The sequence below is a fragment of the Rattus rattus genome, chromosome 2 (genome assembly GCF_011064425.1).
Source record: "Rattus rattus isolate New Zealand chromosome 2, Rrattus_CSIRO_v1, whole genome shotgun sequence".
NCBI lineage: Eukaryota > Metazoa > Chordata > Mammalia > Rodentia > Muridae > Rattus > Rattus rattus.
Window position 1 is genome coordinate 106,742,809 of NC_046155.1, and position 9,009 is coordinate 106,751,817.

At 37.5% G+C, this 9,009-nt stretch overlaps 1 pseudogene; it reads left to right on the forward strand.

Annotated features, from left to right (window-relative positions):
- The first annotated feature begins 4,073 nt into the window (after window positions 1–4,073).
- Window positions 4,074–7,929, forward strand: LOC116893202 (annotated as a pseudogene).
- The last annotated feature ends 1,080 nt before the right edge of the window (window positions 7,930–9,009 follow it).

Sequence of the window (9,009 nt, forward strand, 5' to 3'; positions counted from 1 at the left end):
CTTATGTGGGACCCCTAACAATTGGACTAACTCTGTTGACTGCCATTGGATCTCCTTCCTCTAGCTGGACTGCCTGTCCAGGCCTCAGTAAGAGAGGATGACTTTAGTCCTACTGTTACCTGATGTCCCAGGGCAGGCTGGCACCCAAGAAGGCTTCCCCTTCTCTGATGAGAAGGGAAAGGAGTAATGGGTGAAGGGATTTGTGAGGGTGCGACTGAGAGGAGATGAGGGAGAGGGATGCAGTAGAGATGTAATAAATTAATGGAAAACAAGAAATTAAAAATAAAACAATCATCAGATCCATATGGGTTCATGATGGTGGTAGAATAAACCTGTTTCTTCTAATAATCTCGACTAGGAGGAGATAACATTACCCAAATCCTCAGACTCTGGAGGATATTCAATGAGGAGCCATAGTTGTATCTGTCAACTGGGAATGAACCTTCCTTTAGTACAACTCCTTCCTACAAAATAAAATTAAAATTCACAATGACCACTTAAAAGCACTTTTCCTTTCCTTAGACTATCCAAGTGCCTTCTGTGTCTTAAGAGAAATGCATCTACTAAAATTATTGGAATTTTTCTACCAAAAGTATTTTAAATGTGTTCTTTGACAATTTCATAGTGACATTCTGATCACTATCTTTAATCATCCCCCCGACTTCCTATCTCCTTCCTTATAAAGCCCTCTTTCCTACATTGATCTTTTGATTGTTTTGTGACCCAGTGAGTTTAATCAGAGCCACCTGTGTGTTGTGATTATTCAGTGGAAAATGCATAGCAATAAAATAAGGTATTGCTTTTCTCTTATAGTATCTTACAATAAATATGGAAACCAAGACTATCCTTTCTTTGTAGACAAGTGGCTAGTACACGCATCTTGATCATCTAACATTTTCACAGTCTTAATTATCTCCCCACAAAGCATTCACAAGACTTCATTGCAGTGATTTCAAGGAAAACGACCGTGGATGTCCTGGCAAGGTAAGGAAGGCTTCATCTTAACATCATACCAAAAGCCTGGACTTGGAACACATCCTGAGAGCGGGCACCAAAGCATGGCAACCTGAGTCATCATTAGCTACTAGAATGATTCAGGGAATTTTTCGTTCCCAAAGGTGATTTAGTCAGATGCAGAATACATCACAGAAATTATCCCTTGAGACACAGGAAAATCCAGAATAACAGGAGATAACAGACTCATTGCACATTATAAACAGTCACAGCTTCCTGAGTGTGGAATATAGTCACCAAGCAGTAGAAGCAGACAGACATGAAGAGGTCTACATTCAGTGAATATTTCCAGATATTTGGCAACCCTAACTGTCTGATAGGTGCTTGGTAAGTTGTACTTACTGCTTAGTTGGAAGTAGAAAGACTATGGAGCAGCAAAGGAGAGGGTGTGGGTGCTGGGGCAAGGAAGAGTGGGTTTTGTTTTTTTTTTTTCCTACCAGAAATGGAGTGAGAAAGACTAGTAGACTCTTAACCTACTTCATTGATTTGTTTTTTGTTTGCCTGGTTTTGTTTGTTTGTTTGTTTGTTGTTTGGTTAGTGTGTTATTTTTATAAGGAGAGCATGGCAGGGACCTTATAAACTCAAGAACCCACCCAAATCACATTCCAAATTTTCATACAAGCAAAACTTCCGCAGAACAGAAAATTTAGCTTTCATCAGATTCCCAGAGTATTTCACCTACCTGTCCCTCTCCTAATACTAAGAACACTTCCTGGTTTAATCAACACAGCTGTTTTAATTGGCTGTTTTAATCATCACAATGAATGATGACAAAGCATTCCAAATTGCCAAATGTTGATTATTTTGATAAACACAATAGTTAAGTCTGCACAAACTTTTAAGAAATGTTGTTGAGCCACCCCAGCATGCCTAAAATATTATCATAGGAGTCTAACTTTATAAGGAAAACGTTCTGAAATAAATAAATAGTGGGACTCACAAATAGGGAGTCTGTGTCCTTTAGGCAGAGGGTGCCAAAACTGGCCAAATCCGTTTTAAATTCTGGCTTCATCACTTTGTGAATTTGGAAAACTACTGAGCATTGCTACATCAGTTTCTTTTTGAGGAAACTGAAAAGACAACAAGTTTGTACTAAATAAAATGATACAAACAACACCTGAGAGCAGTGAGATGGCTAAGTGAGTAAAGGTGCTTGCCAACAAGCCTGCCAACCTGAGTTCAGGCCAATATATGGGACCGACATGGTAGAAATAATCAGCCCCTGCAAGTTGTTCTCTGATCTCCACACATGTACCATACTATGCACATGCATACACAGACACACACACACACACACACACACACACACACACACACACACACATACTCTACACACACAGATACATAATTTATAATGTTTAATTAAAAAGAAAAAAGAAAAATGACTTGTAGGTCAAAAGGTTTCAAATAACCACTAGTTATTATCAAGTTTGACTATTAATTGAATCTCATCAACATTTTCTTCTTAAAACTACAAATTTTCTCTTAGATGAAAAATTAAAGTTCAAATATTTACTATTGGATATTGGTTACTTTTTATTTCTGAAATTTATCATCAGGTCCATCTATAATCTAAACACTGGTAGACTAAAAGTTGATGCTATCAGTAATTCTCAAATTTAAATATTAATTTAAGTGAAGTTTGCAGAAGTGGAGAACAATATTTTAATACAATTAATGATTAATAAATACTTAGCTAATAGGGCTTTTAAACCTTCAAGCAAGCATGCCTTAGACGCATCTGTGAAACTCTATAGGAAAGCAGTATGTCATATTCATAGCAGTCAATAGTATAAAATCTGTCACGCAGGAAGCATTAAATAAAGCTGTAGTCTGTGCACTACCTCTTGGTCTCTTTTGAGAGTTCTAAACCCCATTATATCTGTTTGGAGTAGGCCCTGTTTTAGTTTAGATCCCAGTGGAAAATTTTGATCAACTCCAGAAATGAATTCAAACAGACGTTTTGTTACTGCACAGAATTCTCAACAAGCATTTTTAACAGCAGCAGTAAGATAGGTTAAATGTGATACCTGATGATCCCAAGTTTATTTTAATTTCAAGTGAAGCTATAATTGCGAGTACAGAGATCACACAAGTTACAACTACCCTAAGCCAGCGATATCAGGGTTGCCTGTGTTCAAAGGCTCTCTACTATTCCAGGATAGGCACTACCTTGAGGATCTTGGGGCAGTTTTTCTCCCTGCCTACTCTTCTGGTCAGCTTCTAAAGACAAAATTGTCCCTCAAATTTTATTTCTCTTTCCTTTATTAATCTGTTTTTTACCCATTTCTTTCTCCCTGTGTGATTTCAACCATTCATGTCTTAATCCATCACCCAAACTTCACTGACTCCTTCTCTACCAGCATCATCAACTGTGACTACAGGGTCATCCTCCATCCCCTCACACTGCATCCAACATTCTTTCTCTGAATTCACTACAACCATAGATTTCTGCTTCTACTATAACTATCTACAGCAACATGATAGACAGTATACAGTGGCATCTGCTTCCTCCATCTCTCAATCACATTTTCTACCCTTGAGTTAGTGAGTTTGTGGAAATAGCAGTGTGTGTGTGTGTGTGTGTGTGTGTGTGTGTGTGTGTGTGTGTGTGTGTATTTCAATGTATAAGATCTCCTTAGGAAATTAACATGGTAAAAATTAAACTGTAGTCAGTAAATTGCCAAGAGATAATAGACTCTATTTTGAGCCATCTTTCATTGCCTTCTTTCTTCATTTCTATCATTGCCCCCATTTTAAATCCTTATGGCTCTTACATAGAAGGTATCCAAGCTGTGTCCCTGCTGATAGTGCTCATCCTTCCTCTCCAATCCATTCATGCAATGCCAGGTTGAATCTCTGAGCACAGAATAATGCCAAGTAATTTCCACAGTGCACATGTTCAATGAGTCCATATTCACTGCTTACTGAGTTATTGACTCTTCTTGGCTTTCATGGTTCTTCACAATACGTCACACTCCTAAACATCCAGGTTGCCACCCACTATCTCATCGATATGAGTTTATTCCTTCCAAAAAGATGTCCCTTGTCTCCTAAACATGCCGGTATTTGGAACAAGTTATTCCAAACAAATTCAGTTTTTTCCTCTACTAATATACTTCCCTTTAATCTACCCTTTTTCTCTAGGGATTTTGTATTTTCTTGACAATTAATTGTAAAAGTTAATATTAAAAGCTGCCTACAACTACAGGTTATAAACCAGAAATCTTTAAAATGGGATATTTAGTGAATTTGATAGGATCAGAGGTTAAGAGCTCCTAGAATTACAGCCAAAGTTCAGTGCTAAGACTCACCTCCACAACAACCTGTAACCTAGGAGTGATCCACAATCTCTGGCCTCTGGGTCAACACCTTCCAGTGCTTTTGTTGTTAGGCAGTTATGGGGCCTGCACTTGTTTATGCCTTAGCTTTGCAAAAGTCAAAGGCCAGCTTGCTCTAGAAAAGCATGCTCTTAACTTTGACGTTGAAGTTCCTGATGTGTGGTCCTTCTAACTGGATAGTTTTATGCTGGTAATTCCTCATCGTTCAATGCCAGGGATTATATTTTGTAATTCTGAATCACTCTTAGAGAGGATGGAAATTGCCACCATTGTCACTACTTTTTAGCACCACTCGTGAAGGTACAAGAGGACACAGGAAAGGAGAGACAGTCTGCAGCAAACAAGGGAGAAGTCGTATCTTTTTCATAGTATGTGAATGTGTATTTGGAAATCTCAGAAGACTCAACTAAAAATTGATTTGTAATTGATAAGTTAAAGAGAATAGGTATAAAATTAATTCACAAAAATAAATAGCTTGCCTATATGTAAATAATAGTTAAATAAGCCACAGAATGAAAAATAATATTTCATTTACAAAAGTGACCAAAAAGAATAGAATTCTAAGAATAGAATTTAAAGGAATGTATTTGGAATGTTTGAGTCATTAAAACCTATTGTCAAAACCTTTGATGAATGTAAATAAAATAGCCTACCTTCAGAAAAAAGATCTTCTCACAAAAACACTGTTCTTCCCTAAATTAACATGTCTGTTCTGCTAAAGGCATCTGAGTGCAAATAAGGTTTTTTACTTGATAAAAAAACTCATACTAAAATTCATTTATGTATGAGCAAGCCAGAAATTGTGTTACTAGACACCAAAATGAACTCTATGAGATTTTATATTTAGTCTTAGTTCTAGAAGATGCTGAAAAATGGAAACTGATATACGCAGTGAATGGGATTTTAGTATGCCATAGGCTTGATCTTCAAACCAACAGAGTCACCAGCAAAGTAACTTAACCAATCAGTCATAGTAGAACCCTTGGCCAGCCATTTGGAAAAACAAAGAAAGAACTAATAACCTCATTCCCATATCAAAATTTAATTATAAGCATGTCAAAGATTGTAGTTTAAAATGAAATCTGACAAAGATGTAGAGTCTTAAAGCAAGAGATAAGTTTAGTAATATCAAATTAGGAAATGTTCATAAACCATGTCACAAAAATCAGAATTCGAAATGAAAAAGATTTGGCATATACTATTTAAACTTGTGTATGACTTTTATTTGTGACTTTGTCACACAAAGAAAATAATGTAGCAACTTTAAAATACAAGTTTTCAGAACACTGCAAAAGCTTTATATGTATATCAAGGAGTTAAATTAATTTGTCTGTCACCATCAAAAGATAGAAAAATATGCACATTTTGACCCAAATTCACTACCAGTGGTCATGATTTATCCATAACCCCAACTTTACTTGAAATAGAATAATGAAAGAACTTGTAAATTGCAAAATTTAAGTCTTTCATCCCAGTACCAGGCATGCTACATGGTCCTAAGTGGAGCCCAGAAGTGTATAGATACTAAATTTAGTGAAAATATTTCTAGTAGAGGCATTAATTAAATCACAACATAGCTAAGGAAAGAAATGGCATGACATAATTGTTGAGTTTGTAAAAAGAAGCATAAAATCATGATCTCATCTGTGTGCACAAAGAGATATGTGTGCATTCATATCCATCTGGAGCATCATTAAGAAAGTTACATTAACAATAAAGCAGAAAACAGGCTGTGGTTTTGTTTTTTCATTTATAGCCCCTCTCTACTATGAAGAGTTCCACCAATGTTGCAATGTTATATTGTGTTAATATCCATCCTGATGTTAGGGATAATTCCCCAAGACTATTGATCCTCCCTTTATAATACTCTTTCAGAAGGCAAGTTGATGTAAGATGTTATTCCCTTTATGGAACTGTGAGCATTTTTTGACTAATGATTAATGGAGGCCCAGTCTACTGTGCAGATGCCTTCCTGGGCTGATGATCCTAGATGGTATAAGATAGCAAACAGAGCAAGCCATGGAAGTCAAGTCTCAAACAGTATTCTTCCATGGCCCTGACCCTGCATCGTTCGGATTCGTTACTGCCCTGCTTCTCTTGGTGATGAATGCAATCTGTAAGATGCAATAAACTCTTTCTTCCACAAGCTGCTTTTAGACACTGTCTTTGTCACAGCAACAGAAACCCTAATGAAGAAAAGCAATCAATCACACTGGTTCAGACTAATATTTTACATACCTGTTTTTCCTGCAACCTGTGAGCATCCTCAGCAGACTTACTTTCATCTAATTCATCTTGCTATGGTAAACTTCATTTTAGTGTCTGGAAGCCAATAATGATTGGCAGCAGACATTTGCTGGGTCAACCAATGAATGAATCATCTCCTGTTCCCACCACATTCAGTCTCTTCCCACCTGGGCGCCCTCTAAGTACTCAATCCATCTCTAATCGTCCAGGTCCATAAGTCCATAGTCATGATGCTTTGTTAGTCCTTGCAGACCCCAAAGCAAAGAGAAATGTGGTACCCACTCTTCATCCCAGAATCAGATATGCTGTCTGGCCCTAGAATTAAACTGAAGACTACTATAAACTTGAAAGTAGAGCCGAGGAAACTCATATTCTGTGCCTCTTAAAAGAAATCAGCTCAACTATTTGGATCTGTATGGAAATGCCTAATTTTTGTCATCTGCCTCTAGAATGGAACACGAGGGCTTGTGTTTTCCAAGCATCTGATTATTTTTAAGCATATCTCTTCTCTTCACAATTAGTAAGAGAACAAAATGGCAAGCAATCGCACACAGTAACAGAATTTGTCCTCATGGGATTCACAGATCGCCCCCTGAGCTTCAGCTCCCCCCTTGTGGTGTTCTTGATGATTTATCTCATTACCCTGGTTGGGGAAACCTGGGGCATGATCTTGCTCATCTGGGCAGACTCGGCTTCACACACACCCATGTACCATTCCTCAGTCACCTGGCTTTTTGGATCTCTGTTATTCATCTTCCATTGGGCCAAAAAAAATGCTGCAAAATTTATTGGTGAAGAAAAAACCATCTCCTTTTCAGGCTTTTGCTCAATTATACTTCAGTGCTTTTGTCACTACTGGAATGCTTCCTCTTCACAGCAATGGCACTATGACCGTTACATGGCCATCTGTAATCCCCTGACCTACACAGCCATCATGACACAGCGGGTCTGCAAGGAGCTCGTGATAGGAGTCTACACCTACGGCTTCCTGAACTCTGTGATACAGACAGTCCTGACTTTCCAACTGTCTTTCTGCAACTCCAATGTGATCCACCACTTCTACTGTGCTGACCCCCCTCTCCTTGCACTCTCCTGCTCTGACACCCACAACAAAGAGAGGCAGCTTCTGATCTTCTCGGCAGTGAATCTCACTGGATCCTCATGACTGTCCTCATCTCTTACATTTGCATCCTACTGTCCATCATAAAAATCCAGGTCTTCCCAGGCAAATGTAAGGCATTCTCCACCTAATGCCTCCCACCTCACTGGTCTATCTTCTATGACGTTATTTTTCATGTACAAACTAACAAAAAAAACAGGGAATTAAATGGAGAGATATAGCAAAGTGATCTCTATGTTTATAGTCTTATGATTCCCATGTAACCCTCATCTAGCCTGAGAAACACGGAGGTAAAGGATACCCTGAAGAAAATGCTTGAGGCAAAGCTTCATAGTGAAGGTAGGTACTAGGGATGCAGCACTGTAGGCAGCAGTAGAAACCAAGAGGATAGGAACAAAGCAGGCCAACTACCAGTTAGGAAGCAGTTAATCGAATTGAAGATTTCCATGGCCCAAAATAATGATCCTCCCAGGACACAAGTAATAATCCAAGCAATTGTAACGAACTAATTAGAACGCATTTGCCAATAGAATAATTATGTCAGTAATTGTTATGTATGTCCTTCATGTGTTAAAAAGAGGTAGTGGCTGGATACTGATAACAATTGAGCTCTGCAGTTATAAAAATCTTAAAGCTCACATTCTGGATAGAATAACAATAGAATGCATTATTACTAATGATGGTTATAATGCCCCACAAACATCTGTTATTAAGAATTTTCAGCTTAATGCTATCTATATCAAGCAGCAAATATATATTAATCTTAAAACATACTCTTTCATTATATATACTGTAGGTGGTGGTTACTTCAAAGAACATCTCAGAAAATCTTATTTACATCAAATGAAGTTGTAATCTTCTGTGCTTTAAACAAGCAATGAAAATGTTAGCTGAGCAACTAAGAGAGGAAAAAATAGGATTCAGCTAGATGTGGGATGTATTTAGGAAAAGAAAAGTTTAATTAGAGGAGATAAGGGTTAGGAATTTTTAATATTAAGTAGTCATTATTTAACAATTATGTTTAATATTTTTGACTCTGGGCCACACATCTACAGTGGCTTTTTTTTTTTTTGCTTTTTTCATTCTTTCTTCCCTACTTTTCCCCTAGATTTCTTTTGCTTTGGGAGTCAGTGAAGAAAAGCAGAGCATCCTCAGGAAACTAGAGTAGGGGTTGGATGTTTCTGAGAATGAAACCATTGTGTTGGTGCAGAGAAGTATTTTTAGTTTATAACACTTTTCTGAATTTTTGTTCCAGAAGATATGAAAATTCAAATTTCTTTAAAGATA